This window comes from Thalassophryne amazonica, chromosome 1, assembly GCF_902500255.1.
Source record: "Thalassophryne amazonica chromosome 1, fThaAma1.1, whole genome shotgun sequence".
Classification (NCBI taxonomy): domain Eukaryota; kingdom Metazoa; phylum Chordata; class Actinopteri; order Batrachoidiformes; family Batrachoididae; genus Thalassophryne; species Thalassophryne amazonica.
Window position 1 is genome coordinate 120946251 of NC_047103.1, and position 20835 is coordinate 120967085.

Here is a 20835-nt window from a genome sequence, read left to right on the forward strand (position 1 = left end):
CAGCTTTCAGGCTCCTCTCCTGTGGAACCAGCTCCCAATTCAGATCAGGGAGACAGACACCCTCTCTACTTTTAAGATTAGGCTTAAAACTTCCTTTTTGCTAAAGCTTATAGTTAGGGCTGGATCAGGTGACCCTGAACCATCCCTTAGTTATGCTGCTATAGACGTAGACTGCTGGGGGGTTCCCATGATGCACTGTTTCTTTCTCTTTTTGCTCTGTATGCACCACTCTGCATTTAATCATTAGTGATGTTGTGTGGGCCGCTGAAGAGGAGGTACTGCTGGCCCACCACCACCAGAGGGCGCCCTGCCTGGAGTGCGGGCTCCAGGCACCAGAGGGCGCCGCCGCCCCACAGGAGCTGCCTCGGTAACAGCTGTCACCCATCACCTGAGACAGCTGACGGCAATTATCACTGGGGTATATCAGCAGGACGGCATCTCCACCTCTTCGCCGAGATATCGTTCTACCTGGAAGGTAATAATCTCAGTTGACTGCTTGACAGTAACCTTTGTGATTTTTGTGAGTGATTGCAGACTTTTTTTCTCCAACGAGAGGTGGAGGTAGCTTCCCTGCCGTGCAGGTTGCTGGGTGCAAACGCGCCCACGTTTAATTGTGTTCTTGTTCCTCGCCAGCAGTACCAGGTCCGACACACGGAGGCAGTGGCCACCTGGGAGTTCGGAACTTGGCGGCTCCAGTATTCCCGGGGTCCTGTGGCGGAGGAAACCGTGTGGTTCCGGTTCTACTTTGGAGAGGCGTCTCCTATCTTCGAGCCTGCCCACACGACACCTTTGTGAATTGAACTTTGTCCATTGTTGTAATTTGTTGTTTTTGTTGTGCACGTTCGCAACAGTAAAGTGTTGTTATTTGACCTATTCCATTGTCCGTTCATTTGCGCCCCCTGTTGTGGGTCCGTGTTCCTACACTTTCCCAACAGGATATCTCGGCCAGCGTCATGGATCCCGAGGGGCGTCAACCGGCTGTTGAACGGCCAATGGAAGAACAAGGCGCACAGGCGTCCGCAGGAGGGGTAATCGGTGAGTTGCAGCGGATCCTCACCGCTTTCACGACTCGGTTAGACTTGATGGCCGAGCAGAACGCCCTCCTGAACCGCAGGGTGGAGGCTCTCGCCGCGCAGGTGGAAGCGCGCCCTCCGGGCGCCGCTGCGGCTCTCCCTCCCGTAGACCCTGTGCGTGACAGCGACGTTCCACTGGTTGTCCAACGACCCCCCCCCACCGTCCCCTGAAGCATACATAAGCCCCCCAGTGCCGTACGGAGGCTGTGTGGAGACGTGCGCGGATTTCCTTATGCAGTGTTCGCTCGTCTTCGCACAGCGTCCCTTCATGTACGCGACCGACGCTAGCAAAGTAGCTTATGTGATAAATCTGCTTCGTGGTGAGGCACGCACTTGGGCTACAGCGCTCTGGGAGCAAAGTTCACGGCTCCTTCTGACATATGATGGGTTTGTGAGGGAGCTCAGAACAGTGTTCGATCACCCTAATAGAGGAGAGACCGCTTCAGCCGTGCTGCTGTCAATGAGACAGGGGCGCCGGAGCGCAGCTGCCTATGCAGTCGACTTACGCATCGCGGCTGCGAGGTCCGGCTGGAATAGCACTGCCCTCCGCGCCGCCTTCGTAAACGGACTGTCATTGGTCCTCAAGGAGCACCTGGTGGCTAAGGACGAACCGCGGGATTTGGATGGGCTTATCGATCTTGTCATACGATTAGACAATCGGTTAAATGAGCGCCGTCGGGAACGAGACGAAGGGCGTGACCAGGCACGCGTCGTCCCTCTCCCTTCCGGTTCCAACCGCGTTCCGCCCTCCCCACGCTCCACGGCCCCTGCGCTCCGTGCGATCACAGCTCCCCCTGCTGACGAAGCTATGGACACGAGTAGGGCAACATTTAGGGCACCGGTCACACAAAGGAGGCTGGCCCGCGGAGCGTGTTTTGTTTGTGGCTCGATTGAGCATCAGGTAAGAGACTGCCCCGAGCGGTTAAACACCAACGCCCGCCCCTAGACACTGGGCTAGGGGGGGGCCGAGACGTTCACGTGGGACACACCCACATCGCCACACGACTCCCAGTTACAATCCTTTATGAGGATTTAACCCTGAAGGCCCCAGCACTGGTGGACACGGGCTCAGAAGGGAATTTGCTTGATAGCAAATGGGCCAGGGAGATAGGGTTCCCTCTGGTGGCGCTTACCTCGCCTGTGCAGGTACGGGCACTAGATGGCTCCCTACTCCCTCCAATCACCCACAAGACACCACCAGTAACTCTGGTGGTGTCGGGGAATCACCGGGAGGAGATCGAGTTTTTTGTAACTCCGGCCACCTCCCGTGTGATTTTAGGTTTTCCCTGGATGTTGAAACACAATCCCCGGATCGATTGGCCGTCCGGGGTAGTGGTCCAGTGGAGCGAGACCTGCCATCGGGTATGTTTAGGTTCCTCGGTTCCTCCCGGTTCCCAGGCCAGGGAGGAGGTCAGAGCCCCGCCCAATCTAGGGACGGTGCCGGTGCAGTACCATGACCTTGCGGAGGTGTTCAGCAAGGATCTAGCACTCACCCTTCCCCCGCACCGCCCGTATGATTGTGCCATTGATTTGGTTCCAGGCGTTGAGTTCCCGTCCAGCAGGCTGTACAACCTCTCACGACCTGAACGCGAATCAATGGAGACCTACATCCGGGACTCTTTGGCTGCCGGGTTGATCCGGAATTCCACCTCCCCGATGGGTGCGGGTTTCTTTTTTGTGGGGAAAAAGGATGGCGGATTACGTCCATGCATTGATTACAGGGGGCTGAACGAAATCACGGTTCGTAACCGATACCCCTTACCCTTGTTGGATTCGGTGTTCACGCCCCTGCATGGAGCCAAGATATTCACCAAGCTTGATCTTAGGAATGCGTATCACCTGGTTCGGATCCGGAAGGGAGACGAGTGGAAGACGGCATTTAACACCCCGTTAGGTCATTTTGAGTACCTGGTCATGCCGTTCGGTCTTACAAATGCTCCCGCGACGTTCCAAGCATTGGTTAATGATGTCTTGCGGGACTTCCTGCACCGATTCGTCTTCGTATATTTAGACGACATACTCATCTTTTCTCCGGATCCTGAGACCCATGTCCGACATGTACGTCAGGTCCTGCAGCGGTTATTGGAGAACCGGCTGTTTGTTAAGGGCGAGAAGTGTGAGTTTCACCGCACCTCTTTGTCCTTCCTGGGGTTCATCATCTCCCCCAACTCCGTCGCTCCTGATCCGGCCAAGGTTGCAGCGGTGAGAGACTGGCCCCAACCCACAAGCCGTAGGAAGCTGCAACAGTTCCTCGGCTTTGCGAATTTCTACAGGAGGTTCATTAAGGGCTACAGCCAGGTTGCTAGCCCCCTGACACCCCTGACCTCACCAAAAGTCCCCTTCACCTGGTCGGATCGTTGCGATGCCGCGTTCAAGGAGTTGAAACGGCGCTTCTCGTCTCCACCCGTTCTGGTGCAGCCTGATCCTAGTCGCCAGTTAGTGGTTGAAGTGGATGCTTCGGACTCAGGGATAGGAGCTGTGCTGTCCCAGAGTGGGAAGACCGATAAGGTCCTTCATCCGTGTGCCTATTTTTCCCGCAGGTTAACCCCGGCTGAACGGAACTATGACGTCGGCAACCGAGAACTCCTTGCGGTGAAAGAGGCTCTTGAAGAGTGGAGACACCTGTTGGAGGGAACGTCCGTGCCATTCACGGTTTTCACTGACCACCGGAACCTGGAATATATCAGGACCGCCAAGCGGCTGAATCCCAGGCAAGCCCGCTGGTCACTGTTCTTCGGCCGTTTTGACTTCCGCATCACCTACCGGCCCGGGACCAAGAACCAGAAGTCGGATGCCTTGTCCCGGGTACACGAAGACGAGGTCAAAGCGGAGTTGTCGGATCCACCGGAACCCATCATCCCGGAGTCCACTATCGTGGCCACCCTCACCTGGGACGTAGAGAGAACCGTCCGGGAGGCCCTGGCACGAAGCCCGGACCCCGGGACTGGACCACAGAACAGACTTTACGTCCCACCAGAGGCAAGGGCTGCAGTCCTGGACTTCTGTCACAGCTCTAAGCTCTCCTGTCATCCAGGGGTGCGAAGAACCGTGGCAGTTGTCCGGCAGCGCTTCTGGTGGGCGTCCCTGGAGGCCGACGTCCGGGACTATATCCAGGCCTGTACCACCTGTGCCAGGGGCAAGGCCGACCATCGCAAGGCTCCGGGACTGCTACAGCCGCTGCCCGTGCCTCATCGCCCCTGGTCCCACATCGGCCTGGATTTTGTCACGGGCCTCCCGCCGTCCCAGGGAAACACCGTGATCCTCACGATAGTGGACCGATTCTCCAAGGCGGCCCACTTCGTGGCCCTCCCGAAGCTCCCTACGGCCCAGGAGACAGCGGACCTCCTGGTCCACCACGTCGTCCGCCTGCATGGGATACCATCAGACATCGTCTCCGATCGCGGTCCCCAGTTCTCCTCGCATGTCTGGAGGAGCTTTTGCCGGGAACTGGGGGCCACGGTCAGTCTCTCGTCCGGGTATCACCCCCAGACCAACGGGCAAGCAGAGCGGGCCAATCAAGAAATGGAGCAAACACTGCGTTGTGTGACAGCCGCGCACCCGGCGGCCTGGAGTACTCATCTGGCCTGGATCGAGTACGCCCACAACAGTCAAGTGTCATCAGCCACCGGCCTCTCCCCCTTTGAGGTGTGTTTGGGGTATCAGCCCCCGTTGTTCCCGGTGGTTGAGGGGGAGGTCGGTGTGCCCTCGGTCCAGGCCCACCTGCAGAAGTGCCGTCGGGTGTGGCGCGCCGCCCGTTCTGCTTTGTTGAAGGCCCGGATGAGGGCGAAGACCCATGCAGACCGGCGGCAGACCCCGGCCCCTACGTGATCACCCCGGGCAGGAAGTGTGGTTGTCCACAAAGGACATCCCACTACAAGTGGCCTCCCCTAAACTACAGGACAGGTACATAGGACCGTTTAAAATCCTCAAGGTCATCAATCCCGCCGCAGTGAGGCTTCAGCTTCCAGCCTCACTGCGGATCCATCCTGTGTTTCATGTGTCGAAGCTCAAGCCCCATCACACCTCGCCCCTCTGTACACCCGGTCCGGCACCACCTCCTGCCCGGATCATCGATGGCGAGCCGGCTTGGACAGTGCGCCGGTTGTTGGACGTCCGTCGGATGGGCCGGGGCTTTCAATATCTGGTGGACTGGGAGGGGTATGGTCCCGAAGAACGCTCCTGGGTGAAGAAGAGCTTCATCCTGGACCCGGCCCTCCTGGCCGACTTCTACCGTCGCCACCCGGACAAGCCCGGTCGGGCGCCAGGAGGCGCCCGTTGAGGGGGGGGTCCTGTTGTGTGGGCTGCTGAAGAGGAGGTACTGCTGGCCCACCACCACCAGAGGGCGCCCTGCCTGGAGTGCGGGCTCCAGGCACCAGAGGGTGCCGCCGCCCCACAGGAGCTGCCTCGGTAACAGCTGTCACCCATCACCTGAGACAGCTGACGGCAATTATCACTGGGGTATATCAGCAGGACGGCATCTCCACCTCTTCGCCGAGATATCGTTCTACCTGGAAGGTAATAATCTCAGCTGACTGCTTGACAGTAACCTTTGTGATTTTTGTGAGTGATTGCAGACTTTTTTTCTCCAACGAGAGGTGGAGGTAGCTTCCCTGCCGTGCAGGTTGCTGGGTGCAAACGCGCCCACGTTTAATTGTGTTCTTGTTCCTCGCCAGCAGTACCAGGTCCGACACGCGGAGGCAGTGGCCACCTGGGAGTTCGGAACTTGGCGGCTCCAGTATTCCCGGGGTCCTGTGGCGGAGGAAACCGTGTGGTTCCGGTTCTACTTTGGAGAGGCGTCTCCTATCTTCGAGCCTGCCCACACGACACCTTTGTGAATTGAACTTTGTCCATTGTTGTAATTTGTTGTTTTTGTTGTGCACGTTCGCAACAGTAAAGTGTTGTTATTTGACCTATTCCATTGTCCGTTCATTTGCGCCCCCTGTTGTGGGTCCGTGTTCCTACACTTTCCCAACAAGTGATCGATCTCTGCTCCCCTCCACAGCATGTCTTTTTCCTGGTTCTCTCCCTCAGCCCCAACCAGTCCCAGCAGAAGACTGCCCCTCCCTGAGCCTGGTTCTGCTGGAGGTTTCTTCCTGTTAAAGGGAGTTTTTCCTTCCCACTGTAACCAAGTGCTTGCTCACAGGGGGTCGTTTTGACCGTTGGGGTTTTACATAATTATTGTATGGCCTTGCCTTACAATATAAAGCACCTTGGGCAACTGTTTGTTATGATTTGGCGCTATATAAAAAAAATTGATTGATTGATTGGTCCAGTGAGACATCGGCATCAATTTGACCAGTTAATGCTCAGCCTTGGCTCGTGTGTCATACATCACACTGACAAAGTGAGGAACCTTGGGGTAATTTTTGATCCTTCGTTGTCCTTTGGCCTCCACATTAGAAATATTATTAGGACTGCTTTCTTCCACCTGCAAAATATAGCAAAGATTCATCCATCTTGTCTATGGCTGATGCTGAGACCCTGATCCATGCATTTATCTCTTCTAGATTGGACTACTGCAATGTTCTATTTTCTGCTTTACCGCAGTCTAGCATTAGGGGTCTCCAATTGGTTCAAAATGCTGCAGCCAGACTTTTGACACAAAGCAGAAAGTATAACCACATTACACCCATTTTGGCATCCCTTCACTGGCTTCCTGTCCCAGTGAGATCAGATTTTAAGGTTCTGCTACTAACCTATAAAATTATTCATGGACTGGCACCTCCCTATCTAGCTGACCTCATTAAACCTTACGTACCAGCCCGGGCTTTATGTTCTCAGGGTGCAGGACTACTTTGTGTCTGTAAGGTGAATAAGAAGCCTGCGGGTCACAGAGCTTTCTCTTATCGTGCCCCTGTTCTGTGGAATGATCTCCCTGCATCAATAAAACAGTCAGATTCTGTGGAGATTTTCAAGTCCAGACTTAAGACGAACTTATTTTCCCTTTCATATGGCTAGCATACTGGTACAGTTTTGTTTTACGCTTTTTACTCTTTTAATTCATTTATTAGTAATTGGATCGGGCTGTGGCCTCAACTTTACCTAAATTCTGGGTCTTTTAATGAAGTTTAGGGCTAGCGGCCGGCGATCACCTTAGTATTTCTTCTGTTTTTGTTGTTGTTTAATGCTGGCAAATTATACAGTATTTTTTGTCTTTCTGATGCCTGATTCTGTTTTTTTCTCTCTGTTTAAGGTGCAGCTCCATCCAGAGATGGGAGTTGTATTTGTGTTGACGACCCTCCTGTCCTGTGCGCCAATAGCATTTCTTGTATATTCGTCTGTGAATTGTTCTGTGAATTGTTCTGTAATTTATGTTTGTAGCATGGCCCAAGCAGAGGGTCACCCCTTTGTGTCTGGTCTGCTTGAGGTTTCTTCCTCAGAGGGAGTTTTTCTTTACCACTGTTGCTCTGGGGGTTGGTAAGGTTAGACCTTACCTGTGTGAAGCGCTTTGAGGCAACTCTGTTGTGATTTGGCACTATATAAATGAAAATAAATTGAATTTGAAATTGAAAAAATAGAAATCCTTCTATAGCCAGTGTCACAGTATGTTTTGCAACAATATGGTTGCAAAGATCTTTAGAGAGCGCTTTGCTTTAAGCCATCATAAGATGTTTCTTGCGTGATGCCTTGCAAAGACACACCTTTTTATAGGACATCAGTTGGGACTGAACCAGCTGATATTATTTTGCACTGACAAGGGGCAGGATTGCTTTCTAATTACTGTCAGATTTCAGCTGGTGTCTTGGCTTTCCATGCAGTTTTGCACTTCCCTTTCTTTGGGTGTTCAATACTTTTTCCTGTGTTATTTCACATTATCACACAAAACTTACAACCCCAATTCCAATGAAGTTGGGACGTTGTGTAAAATGTAAATAAAAACAGAATACAATGATTTGCAAATCCTCTTCAACCTGTATTCAATTGAATACACCACAAGGACAAGAAATTTTTTGCACAAAAACAGCAACACTGCAACACATTTCAAAAAAGTTGGGCCAAAAGACTGGGAAACAACAAAAGACTGGGAAAGTTGATGAATGCTCAAAGAACACCTAATTAGAAACACGTGAGTGTCATGATTAGGGATGGATATTGATAAGATTTTATCGATATCGATGCCATTATCGATTCAGCTCATCGATCCAATTTCTTATAGATTCCCTTATCGATACCTCTTGTGAATTTTCTGTGCACTAAAAGTATGCTTTATAGGTTTTCTATGTCAACAACATTTTAAATTGGTCACTGGATCCTTGATCTCTGAACATAAATAAAAATAAATAAAATCTGTAGTTGTCAAAAGCATTTCCTTTCAGACATTTTGGCATGAATGTCTCTCCATACCTCTGAGCTGAGCTCAGTCAGCTGCTGCACATCAGTGCAGGACGTCTCATTTTGGGAGGAATTTATGTTTTGATTGATTGCAGTTTGTTTGTATTACAACGTTTGGAAAGAGGTGTCATTTGATTTAAAAAGTGTTTCGCTTTGAATTTATTAATTCTGACTGGACTCTATCATTCTAACTTGACTCGGCAGAGAGCCGCGCAGCGTTTGGAGCTGTGTGAACAAAAAGGAGGATGATTCTCATTTCTTTCTCCCAGCAAGACAGGAGTCCCAGTTAGTGACTTTATCCGCACAAAAGTGACTCACGATTGACATATTCAGGGATGAAAGTGGTAAAAAACAAAAAAGCTATAACCCAAAATTACCCCCCAACACCATCCACACAAAAATGTTTGAATTCTAGAAGCTCTGAAATGCAATCTGGGACTACTCCAGACAATAAACTGCAGTGGGTGCAGCATCCCTTTTGGTGAGAAAAAAAAACAACTTTCCTTATTCAAATTCATTCCAGTAGTATTCTGCTCTTACTAGGATGCAGCAGTTTTCTAGCTTGGCAGATAGTTCTGGAGGAAATCACTGAAGAAATAAACAAATTGAAAATATGGTTTGACTGAAACAAACTGTCATTACCTTAAATAAAACAGGAATGAAGTGGAGGTGTACGAGTCACTAGGTGTTCACAGGAAACATTTATTTCTATATTTATTTATTTAGGTTCATTGTTAGTTGGTTTTATCTTTTCTGTTGTGTTTTTAATCAGGTTCTTTTTGTCTCTTTCTCTAAAATTGTATTGTAGTATTATTGGTTATTATTGGTTATTATTATTGGTTATTATTGGTTAGTTGTTATTACTATTATTGTTGTTGTTGCTATTATTAATATATGAATAAAATAAATAAAAAATACAATCTGACTCTTTTACGACAACAAACGCTGAGCCATTAGTTATTATACAGAAAACAAATGCACACAAACAAGCTGAGATGCGAACCGCTTAATGCTAACTTTAACATTGAAAATGCCATAGAGATGTTAATGCGTTAGCATTGGTCCCCTTTTTAAGTTATAAAATACATCTATCAACTGTTTCAGAAGACCATAACAGGTCGGTTTAACATATAAAAGGTAAATATTACTCACAGACATATGCTCTTTAGGGGTTTAGCAGGGAAAAGTTAAGATAAAGTGAAATAAAACAATGAACCAACGAAGCAGCAGTTCGATGCACTGCGTCAATCTGCGAATCACTGCTTCAATTGTTTCAAGGTTCAAAGAAAAGCTGCGTTGCAGAAAAGTTGGTTACAGACCTGCTGCAGGGTCGGTAATCAATGTAGAGAAATGATCATTTTCCTGACAAACACCCCCCAAAACAATGGCCACTCTGAAGGACTGATAAGGGAATCGTTAAGCAAAAAGGTTATTGATGATGGTGGATCCAATAATTTCTTAACAATACCCGAAAGGAACCGGTTCTCGATACTCATTCCTAGTCATGATTGGGTATTAAAGGAGCATCCCCAAAAGGCTCAGCCATTCACAAGCAAAGATGGGGCAAGGATCACCACTTTGTGAACAACTACATGAAAAAATAGTCCAACAGTTTAAGAACAATGCTTCTCAATGTTCAATTGCAAGGAATTTAGTGATTCCAGCATCGACTGTCCAAAATATAATCAGAAGATTCAGAGAATCTGGAGAACTTTCTACATGTAAGCAGCAAGGCCGAAAACCAACATTGAATGCCCGTAACCTTCGATCCCTCAGGTGGCACTGCATTAAAAACTGATATCATTGTGTAAAGAATCTTACCGTGCAGGCTCAGGAACACTTCAGAAAACCATTGTCAGTTAACACAGTTTGTCGCTACATCTACACGTGCAAGTTAAAAACTCTACCATGCAAAGTGAAAGCCATACATCAACCAAATCCAGAAACACTGCCACCTTCTCTGGGCCCGAGCTCATTTGAAATGGACAGACGCAAAGTGGAACAATGTGCTGTGGTCTGATGAGTTCACATTTCAAATTGTTTTTGGAAATCATGGATATTGTGTCCTCCAGACAAAAGAGGAAAAAGACCATCCATATTGTTACCAGTGCAAAGTTCAAAAGCCAGCATCTGTGATGGTATGGGGGTGTGTTAGTGCCCATGGCTTGGGCAACTTACACATCTGTGATGGCACCAACAATTCTGAAAGGTACATCCAGGTTTTGGAGCAACACATGCTGCCATTCAAGCAACGTCTTTTTCAGGGACGTCCCTGCTTATTTCAGCAAGACAATGCCAAGCCACATTCTGCACATGTTTTAACAGTGTGGCTTCGCAGTAAAAGAGTGCAGGTACTAGACTGGCCTGCCTGCAGTTATTGTGTTATTACCAACATCTGGTTTAAAATTTCAAGTCAATAGCACCTTTAGAACTCTACTTACTGAGAAAAACGGTGACATGTTCAATACTTATTTGACCTGCTGTATGTCTCCAACCTTCATTGCCTTTGATCCAGGAGAAAGACATTGCTGTTCCTTCCTTACAGGCCCATCTTCAACATTGTTGCAAGGTATGGAGGACTGGCCGCTCTGCCTTGCTGCTTACCAGGACTCACAATCAGTGCCATGTGGAAAGGCTTCCAGCCTTGGCTCCCCGATCTGTCGTCCTGGTCATGAGATGGGGGTGTTGGCCAAAGGCATTGCCCTGAAAGCCAAGGCATGCAAGTTAGCCACCCCATTATTTGGGGCCATATGTTATGGACTGGGTAATTAACCTCAGTTTGTCAGGATTCACCAAACTGTCCATATTTTGGGCCTGTAGCGAGTTCACTCCAGACTCAGATTATGTAAAGTAATTCAGAGTCATACTGGAATTAAATGTCAAATCAGTTATGGCGTGTAATTGATATGGAATTTTGAAAGTAAAACGGCTTCAAAGTAATACAATACACAAACAGTTCCACAAAAAGGTTTGGATGACAGCAGAGTATTTGCATCTGACTCCTACAACAGGTTTGGAACACTCACGGAAGGGAAAACTCAAAATATAAGAAACTCAGTGAATGCAAATAGTTCTCTTAAATCGCTAATATGAGTAATTTATGAACACATCTGTTAGTATGAATGATTCTTGCATGAGGCCCATTGTGATGTTCTTAAAGAGTAGAATAATGGTAGCCAAATAAAAGGTCTGCTTTTTAACAGAACAAACTCATGCTTACTGTTGATGAACAGGGGTGAAAACAGAAGAGAGAAACCAAAGGGAGAGGTGACACAGACAGTGGGAGTGCTGGGGACAGTTCAGGTTCAGTTTTGTGAAATGAAGGCAGCAGTGATAGAAACTGAGATTGGTTCTCACCTAAAGTTTTGTAGATGCAACTGGACTTCTTGAGGATGAGGAGCATGAGGAAGAACAAGGCTTGGCAAAGGATGAAGTGAGGGATGAGGAGGAGGAGATTGAGGAGATGGAAGAGGAAAAAGGTTGGAAAGTGGAAGAGACTTTCTAAATTGGGGGAGGGACCTTCGATGGGGGGAGTGAGGAGGACCAGAGTGTTCTCCTTGTCCTACCTCCTCCACCTCCTGTCCTACTGCTTCTTCTCCTTCATGATTCATGGTGGGAGGGCTGACGAATCGGAGAGCTGACTGGCTAGGGAAGGTGGCGAAGCGGTGATCTGACTGGCTGCCTGTTTTTAACTATAGACACACACAGAAAGGCAGGTTTGTGGATCTGATTCTAAAATTACAAGAGTGCAATTAATGTTGACCAAAATAAGTGTTAAAATACCTAATCCAAATGTAAAAAAATTAAATCTGTTTACAGGGGAATGTTCTGAGTCACACTTAACTTAAAAGACCATATTAATTCTAAAACGAATGCTGATCTCGCATCTACACAGTCTAGAACAAATATGAACCTAAGCAGCTGATTAAATATTGGCTGGTTAGGATCACCACGTGTGTGAAGGAAAGTTCTTTTCATTTTCAGTCCTCTTCACCATCGCTGTTTCCACGAGTCAGCAAGAAACTTAGACCTCCAAATATAGGCAGTGAATTTCACTTCCTCAAAGACGCCATATTTACTTCACTGTCTGCGAGTGTTGCAGTGATACAGGCTGCATCATTTGTATATAAATTAATCCTTTTCCTCCCAGGCAAAATTATAATCTTTTTTACACATTTTACAAACTTCATGTCTTGACAGTAGCAAGGTTCCCATTTTGATTTAAATGGGAATTGGTCGGTAATTCATGCAGATACAGTTTGTCCACAGTAGGGTCTGTGATGAATGATATGTGCACAACTTAATCATCGGTCTTATCAGACCGTTTCAGCAAAGTACAGAAGAGTTGGGAGGGAGAGGATTAAATATACCCTTGAACAAAAGCTCCAGGTTTTCTGTAGGCCCACTTAACAATGCTGAGTACCTGAGAGCAGAGTCATAGTGTTTCTTTAACTTTACATTCATGTCTCTGTGTCTCATAATTTCATCTAAAGGTCAGTGTTTTGCTCAACATGCAAGGTTGACATACAAAGAGTACTCATTCCAGCATAAAACACAGCAAGGGACACAGGAAAGAACAAACAAACAAGTAAACAAACAAACCAGCTATATCAAAATGTTTGCACATTTATTAAAAGAAAACAAAAACAAAACAAAATAACAACAACAAAAAAACCTAAGAAATCACATGTACATAAGTATTCACACCCTTTGCTCAATATTTTGTTGATGCACCTTTCACAGCAATTATAGCCTCAAGTCGTCTTGAAAATGATACCACAAGCTTGGTGCACCTATCTTTGGGCAGTTTTGCACATTCCTCTTCGCCTCTCAAGCTCCATCAGGTTGGATGGGGAGCGTCAGTGCACAGCCATTTTCAGATCTCTCCAGAGATGTTCAATCAGATTCAGGTCTGAGCTCTGGCTGGGCCACTCAAGGACATTCACAGAGTTCTACTGAAGCCACTCCTTTAATATCTTGGCTGTGTGCTTAGGGTCATTCACTGCTTTAAGGGTTCCCATAATCTCTCTGGCAGCCCCCTGCACTTCCCAGAATGCACAGTGGAGCCAGCAGAGTTCCGGTATTTCAAAGCCATGTAAACAATGGCTATTGAAAATGTGGATAGCATCAATTCAGCAAGTTCGTGTGCGATTATGATGATGACACGAGAGGTTTATTAAGAAGAGGTGTAGCACCTGTGATGAACTTCTGCTGTGCCCCGATGTTGTCTTGTTGTACAGTATTATGTAAAAGTTTGGGGACCCCTGATGATTTCCAAGATTTTCCTTTATGAATCATTGGTTGTTTGGATCAAAAATTTCAGTTAAATATATCATATAGCAGACAAACACGCTGATATTTGAGAAGTGAAATAAAGTTTATAGGATTTACAGAAAGTGTGCAATAATTCTTTAAACAAAATTAGGCAGGTGCATAAATTTAGCCACCCCAACAGAAAAAATACATCAATATTTAGTTGATCCTCCTTTTGCAGAAATAACAGCCTCTAAATGCTTCCTATAGCTTTCAATGAGAGTCTGGATTCTGGTTGAAGGTATTTTGGACCATTCTTCTTTACAAAACACCTCAGGTTTGTTGGTTTCCAAGCATGAACAGCCCGCTTAAAATCACACCACAGATTTTCAATAATATTCAGGTCTGGGGACTGAGATGGCCATTACAGAACGTACTTGTTCCTCTGCATGAATGCCTTAATACATTTTACGCAGTGTTTAGGGTCGTTGTCTTGTTGAAAGATCCAGCCCTGGTGCATCTTCAACTTTGCCACTGATTCATGAACATTGTTCTCAAGAATCTGCTGATATAGACTGGAATCCATGTGACCCTCAACTTTAACAAGATTCCCAGTACCTGCACTGGCCACACAGCCCCACAGCATTATGGAAGCACCTCCAAATTTTACTGTAGGTAGCAAGCGTTTTTCTTGGAATGCTGTGTTCTTTTTTCAGCCATGCATACCGCCACTTTGTTATGTCCAAATAACTCAATTTTAGTTTCATCAGTCCACAGCACCTTATTCCAAAATGAAGCTGGCTTGTCTAAATATGCTTTATTAGCCACTCAGTTTGTGGTGTGTATGCAGAAAAGGCTTCCTTTGCATTACAGCATCTCTTTGTGCAAAGTGTGCTGTACAGTTGAACAATGCACAGAGACACTATCTGCAGCAAGATCATGCTGTAGGTCTTTGGAGCAGGTCTGTGGGTTGCCTATGACTGTTCTCACCATCCTTCGCTTCAGCTTTTCTGAGATTTTTCTTGGCCTGCCACTTCGGGCCTTCACTAGTCCTGTGTCTGCGGTCTTCCACTTCTTCACTATGTTCCTCACAGTGGAAACTGACAGCTGAAATCTCTGAGATAGCTTTTTGTATCCTTCCCTAAACTATGATGTTGAACAATCTTTGTTTTCAGGGCATTTGAGAGTTGTTTAGAGGCTCCCATGTTGCAACTCATTAGAAGAGATGCAAAGAGGGGAAACATTTGCAAATGGCCACCTTAAATACCCTTTCTCATGATTGAATTAACCTGTGTCAGGAGGTAAAGGTCAATGAGCTTACCAAACCAATTTTGTGTTCCAATAATTATTGCTAAATGTATTCAAATCAATAAAATGACAAGGGTGCCCAAACTTATGCACCTGCTTAATTTTGTTTAAATAATTATTGCACACTTTCTGTAAATACTAGAAACTTCATTTCACTTCTCAAATATCAGTGTGTTCATCTGCTATATGATATATTTATCTGAAATTTCTGATCCAGACAACCAATGATTTATAAAACAAAATTATGAAAATTTTCAGGGTTGCCCAAACTTTTGCATACAACTGTACATACTTCATGAGGCGTGCTTACACCGTGCACTAAACTGGAACTCTCTTGAAACTGACCTCTCGTGTAAGTCACAGACCACGAGACGGCACAAGATTCACAACTGCGAAACAGCGAAATGTCCTGCTGAAGGATGAACCATAGCTTCAGTCTGAGGTCAAGAGCGCTCTGGAGCAGGTTTTCATCCAGGATGTCTCTGTACATTCCAGCATTCATCTGCCAATCCTGCCTAGTCTCCCAGTTCCTGCCACTGAAAAACATCCCCACAGCATGATGCTGCCACCACCATGCTTCACTGTAGGGATGGTGCCTGGTTTCCTCCAAATATGACGTCTGGCATTCACGCAGTGAATTCAATCATTGTCTCATCAGACCAGAGAATTGTGTTTCTCATGGTCTGAGAGTCTTTCAGGTGCCTTTTGGTAAACTCCAGGTGGGCTGCCATGTGCCTTTTACTAAGGAGTGGCTTCTGTCTGGCCACTCTACAGTACTTGTCTGACTGGGGTGTTGCTGCAGAGATGGTTGTCCTTCTGGAAGGTTATCGTCTCTCCACAGAGGAATGATGGAGCTCTGACAGAGTGACCATCAGGTTCTTGGTTACTTCTGTGACTAAGGCTCTTCTCTCCCAGTTTAGATGGGTGGCCAGCTATAGGAAGAGTCCTGGTGGATCTAAACTTCTTCCATTTATGGATGATGGAGGCCACTGTGCTCATTGGAACCTTTACAGCAGCAGAAATGTTTCTGTACCCTTAACCAGATTTGTACCTTGAGACAATCCTACCTCGGAGGTCTACAGACAGTTCCTTTGGCTTCATGCTTGGCTTTCTGCTCTGACACGCACTGTCAACTCTGGGACTTTATATGTCAACAGCAAGTGTCTTTCCTCCACATCACATCCAATCAACTGAATTTACCCCAGGTGGATTCCAATTAAGCTGTAGAATCATCTCAAGGATAATCAGTGGAAACAGGATTTTAGTGGAAACGGGATTAAATTTTGAGAACCTGGCAAAGGCCGTGAATACTTATGTTGATGTGATTATATATATATATATATATATATATATATATATATATATATATATATTTAATAAATTTGCAATAAAAAAGTTTTTTCACACTGAGCATTAAGGGGCATTGTGTGTAGAATTTTGAGGGAAAAAAATAAATTTCACTCATTTTGGAATAAGGCTGTAACAACAAAATGTGGAAAAAATGAAGCACTGTGAATACTTTAAGGATGCCCTGTAACTGGGTCTGTTTGGGGTTCTAGCTTTAAAATCAGGTCAGTTAAGGTGACACATAACACTGTAATTTATGAATGCATTTAAATAAAATTTATATATGTCGTATTAAGCACATGAATGTATCAATATTGTGGTACATATTGAGTATCAGATGGCCAATGTATCGTATTGTATCATATTTCATTTTGAGAAATACAATAAAGCCCTAGTGAGGAGTACTGCTGTCCCCTTAGAAACACAGGGAAGGGGAAATGATTTGACAGGATGGGACTCACATAGTAGTACCTCACTGAGCTGTTGAACATTGGTGACAAATTGCAAATGGCTTTCGAGAAGGATTTTCCAAAATGTCTTGAAACATGGGGGTTCTCAATTTCCTCGTGTGAGTCATAGGGCTTCACCTCCCTGTTGCTGGAATTTTGTACATGTTCAAAAAATTTGCACAACGTATTTTCTCTCAAAATAGTCAGTCATTGCGGCTGTCTTGAACCCTTCTCAGTTACGCTTCTTTTTATACTATGATCAGAAAGGAACTGCGTTTCAGGCTGGAAGCGGCGCGATCATGGCCAAGTGAGTCCAGCAGCTCTCAGCCAAGCTGCTCTGCTACCAGCCTGGCTGCAACCTCGGGTGCATGCAGGGGTAGTGTGTTGGAGGAGTCCTGTGTGGGGGCAGAGCAGGAGGTGTGGGATCTGCTCCAGAAGCATCACGAAACAACAAGATGCACAACCTTCAGTGTCACAAGGTGTCCATGAACCTGTCCAGTGGAGGATCATAAACAGGTCATTCCAGAGAAGCATGAAGGAGATCTGTATGTACTCCTTCTTCAACATCAGAGGAGAGGATAGTGGATCTAGCGGGGACAGTAATGATGAGATGTAGCTACCTTTCCTGTGGGGTGTCACTCTGCTGGAAGGAGGCTGGGTGAACAACATTCTGGAAGTCGATGAATCTGCTACCACCAGACAAAACATCCACTTTTTTATTCTTTATTTTTCTACTCCACGGAGCTGCACTAGGCGTTTTTTTTTAGAATTATTTTGCCATCTGTGGCTACAGTCTGGGGTATTTCCACAGCTTCTTTATGCAAATGCTCACCAACACTCACAGCCCAGTCAGATACTATCTTAAATATGCACATATGGCCAAGTTGAGAATATCAATAGGGAACAGAAAAGTTCATAGTACAGAGGGAGTTCTTCATTCTCTGGGCATTACAACGCAATTAAGCCACTAAATCTTTACACAGAAAATAGCTGTTTGCTGCACTATATTGGGTAAAATGCAATTTAGGGCACCTTTAATGCTACATTTGAGAAACTACATACCAAAATGTAGCAGAATTTTTTTTTTTTACAGACAAACACAAGATAAGAAGATGAAAACATTCAAGAAAGATAGAACTGATTTTTCTAAATTGCCCCCACTGGGCATGGTAGCAGATTGAATCACAAAAACAAGGAAGATTGACATTTTAACCAAAGATATGTTCCTCACTCAGTGAAAACTGAATACATCTGAAAGCAGCAGTGCCACAACCACTGTGCCAGAAAATCTAAGAACTACCTCTCATATTCCATGTCTATTACTTCGACGTATGACGTCTGTTACATCTTTTGCGACAGTGTGTCAAATAAGAAAATTCTTAAATCTTACATGTAAAAATATGATATACTGTTGTGTAAAAGACAAAAAAAGGACCATAACTTACATCCTTGATGGAGAAAAATGCCCAATGGTAATGGTAATAAATAGGAATGTCAGTCAATAAAATAGAATCCCTAAGACTGTGCGCAACACAAGCAGTTGAAGAAGGGAGAGTAAAGAAATTGATCTACAAATCAGACATCATGACTTATGAATGAGCCCAGGCATTACATGAATAAAGACTTACTGCTGGAGCAATTAGATCTTTACTTGGAGAACTGAGCAAAAATATTCAATAATTACCAGTTTAGTAATGGACTATACCTATGTGTATTTCACTATTTAAGTAAAATGCCAAGTATTCACTAGTTTAATCTCCTTGTCAAGACATTCACTTATCCAGTTTCCCACACATTAACATCAAATTCAAGGATATTTGAAGGTCCAGTTCCATCAAATTCAAGGACCAAATGTGGCAACAGTTAGGGACTGGAGAGCAAGGTAAGCTACTTTTACAAATTTTATCATGAGACCTGCAGAGTTAATGAAAGCTCGGACAGAACAACTGACATGAGAAACTTGAATTTTTGAATATTTACAATTACAACAGCCCTGTGTCCTTGGACAAAACAAGTTAATTTGCATGGTCTCAGTCCACCCAGCTATAAATGGGTACCAGCCTTGCCTGGGGAACGAACTAACCTGCATCAAACTGACATCCTGTCCGGGGGATGGGGGTGGGGGGTGTCATAGACTCTCATCCACTTTTCACTATGTAACCTGCAGATAAATGCTGGCACCAATAGGACCCAGGGTCAATACAGGATTGACTTCTTCTTAACAGTGTTGTGTTTCAGGAAGAGCAGAGATGGTAGTCTCTTGTTTTCTCAAACACAGCAAAACAATGTTTTGTGTGAGTACACAAATGGAATCCAAGACTTGTTTGAAAGTTGATCAAAGTAACACTTCATTTATGTCATTCAATAACAACAAAACTACAACAAACTCAGTGATCTTTACATTTACACTGACTTCTATTTCATTGTAGGTGGTATGAATCCAACATATTTCATGTTTTGTGGGGTAACTTCATTTGTTCATATACATCCATTCCTGGATTTAAAGCCTGCAAAACATTCCAAGAAACTGTGAGAGAGGCAATCCATTCTAATTATAAGAATTAAATCACCACTTTACAGCTAATGTTTTTGACAAGTCAGAAGATGGATACATGAACTTTTTGAAATTGTTGGATGGAATGTTCCATGACGCATGTCCAAATGTCCTCAGATTTGACCTGACTGCTTTATGTGCAGCCATTACGCATGTCTAAAAATGTCGTAAACTGCATACAGTCTAAAATGATAAAAACCAAGGGCTTCATATCTGTCTGGAACAAACCGCTGTGCCATGAAATGTTCTGTTCTTTGCTTATAACGCTAACACAAACACATTCATACCGCTTGAACATAACGCGATCACGTCACCCGCTTACCACGTCAAACACACCAGCCTTTGCAACCAAGCACATAGCTCCACTGATCCACACAGAAGGATAAGACCCACCCACCTGAGGGTGGGCCGAGAGCAGGCTTAAGAAGCAACCTAACCTTAATGTCGGGGCACTTGTTTGCAGCGGTGCATGAGACGCTTGCTTCAAGATCCCAGCGCTGTCGTAGGTGACTCTGTTCATCAGTGCAGGCATCTTTTTAATACAACATCTGGTTTTTAAGTCCGTCTCCCGTCAGTCTTTGAGTTCACTCCCAATATAAAACTACTGGGAGGGGTTCAGCAGGCAGAAAAAAACCCCTACAAAATCAATGAATAAATTTTGGACTTCATTTACATCAACCATTACGAAATGCAAACAGTATGGTACTGCATGGTAAATCTGTGTGAAGTAGGCAGTTCTCAAAAACTGAGTGACCATGTTAGAAACAGACCAGTGAGAGAATGACCAATGAGCAAGACCTCGATGAGCTCTGAAACAATGATAGGCTTCTGTGGAAGTGAGTGGAAAAATGGACATGGTATGACATTAGCCTGTTGCATCCCCATTCACAGCTTTGTGTTGTGGTGAAGTCGAGAAACATTGTAAAAAAAAAGACAACAGATTAAATCTAGACTTGTTTCCCATGTCCCTTCTGACAAACTGCAGCTGAAAGTTTTCACATTCATTTTAAGAAAATTCTCTTCTATAACATGTCATCATGAAGCTGTATACCCGGTGGTGCAACAGACATAAGTTGTATAATGCATCCTAGTACCACAGACCACAGACGAAATCCAACGTAGGCCAGGAAAACAAACAAACAAACAAACAAACAAACAAACAAAAAAACCCTCCAGAAACATTCATCATGAAAGTTAAAACTCAGATTTCTGGGAATTCTCAGAAAACTTTCATCACTGTGTCATAATTTTCTGTCTCCACTGACTCTTCAGCAGTCAAGCAGTGGAATACTTGGATGCATGTGATGGAGCATTGTCCTGCCTAAAAATCAAGGCCTGCTTGAATGAGGCAGACTTTTTTTCTGTAACACTGTATGATGAAAATATATTCAGGTATCCCTCCTCCACCTTGGTGGTGTCTGACTGAAAGTGATGCTATTTAGTGGTGTTCATTAGTAATCCAGCCATGAGCCCATCCATCTGGTCCATCAAGAGTCACTCTAATGTCATCTGTCTGTGA

The 20835-nt window shown here is 45.4% G+C and overlaps 1 pseudogene; it reads right to left on the reverse strand.

The window, feature by feature from the left end:
- The window catches only part of LOC117513685, a 729285-nt pseudogene that overhangs the window by 45242 nt on the left and 663208 nt on the right, over positions 1-20835 (reverse strand).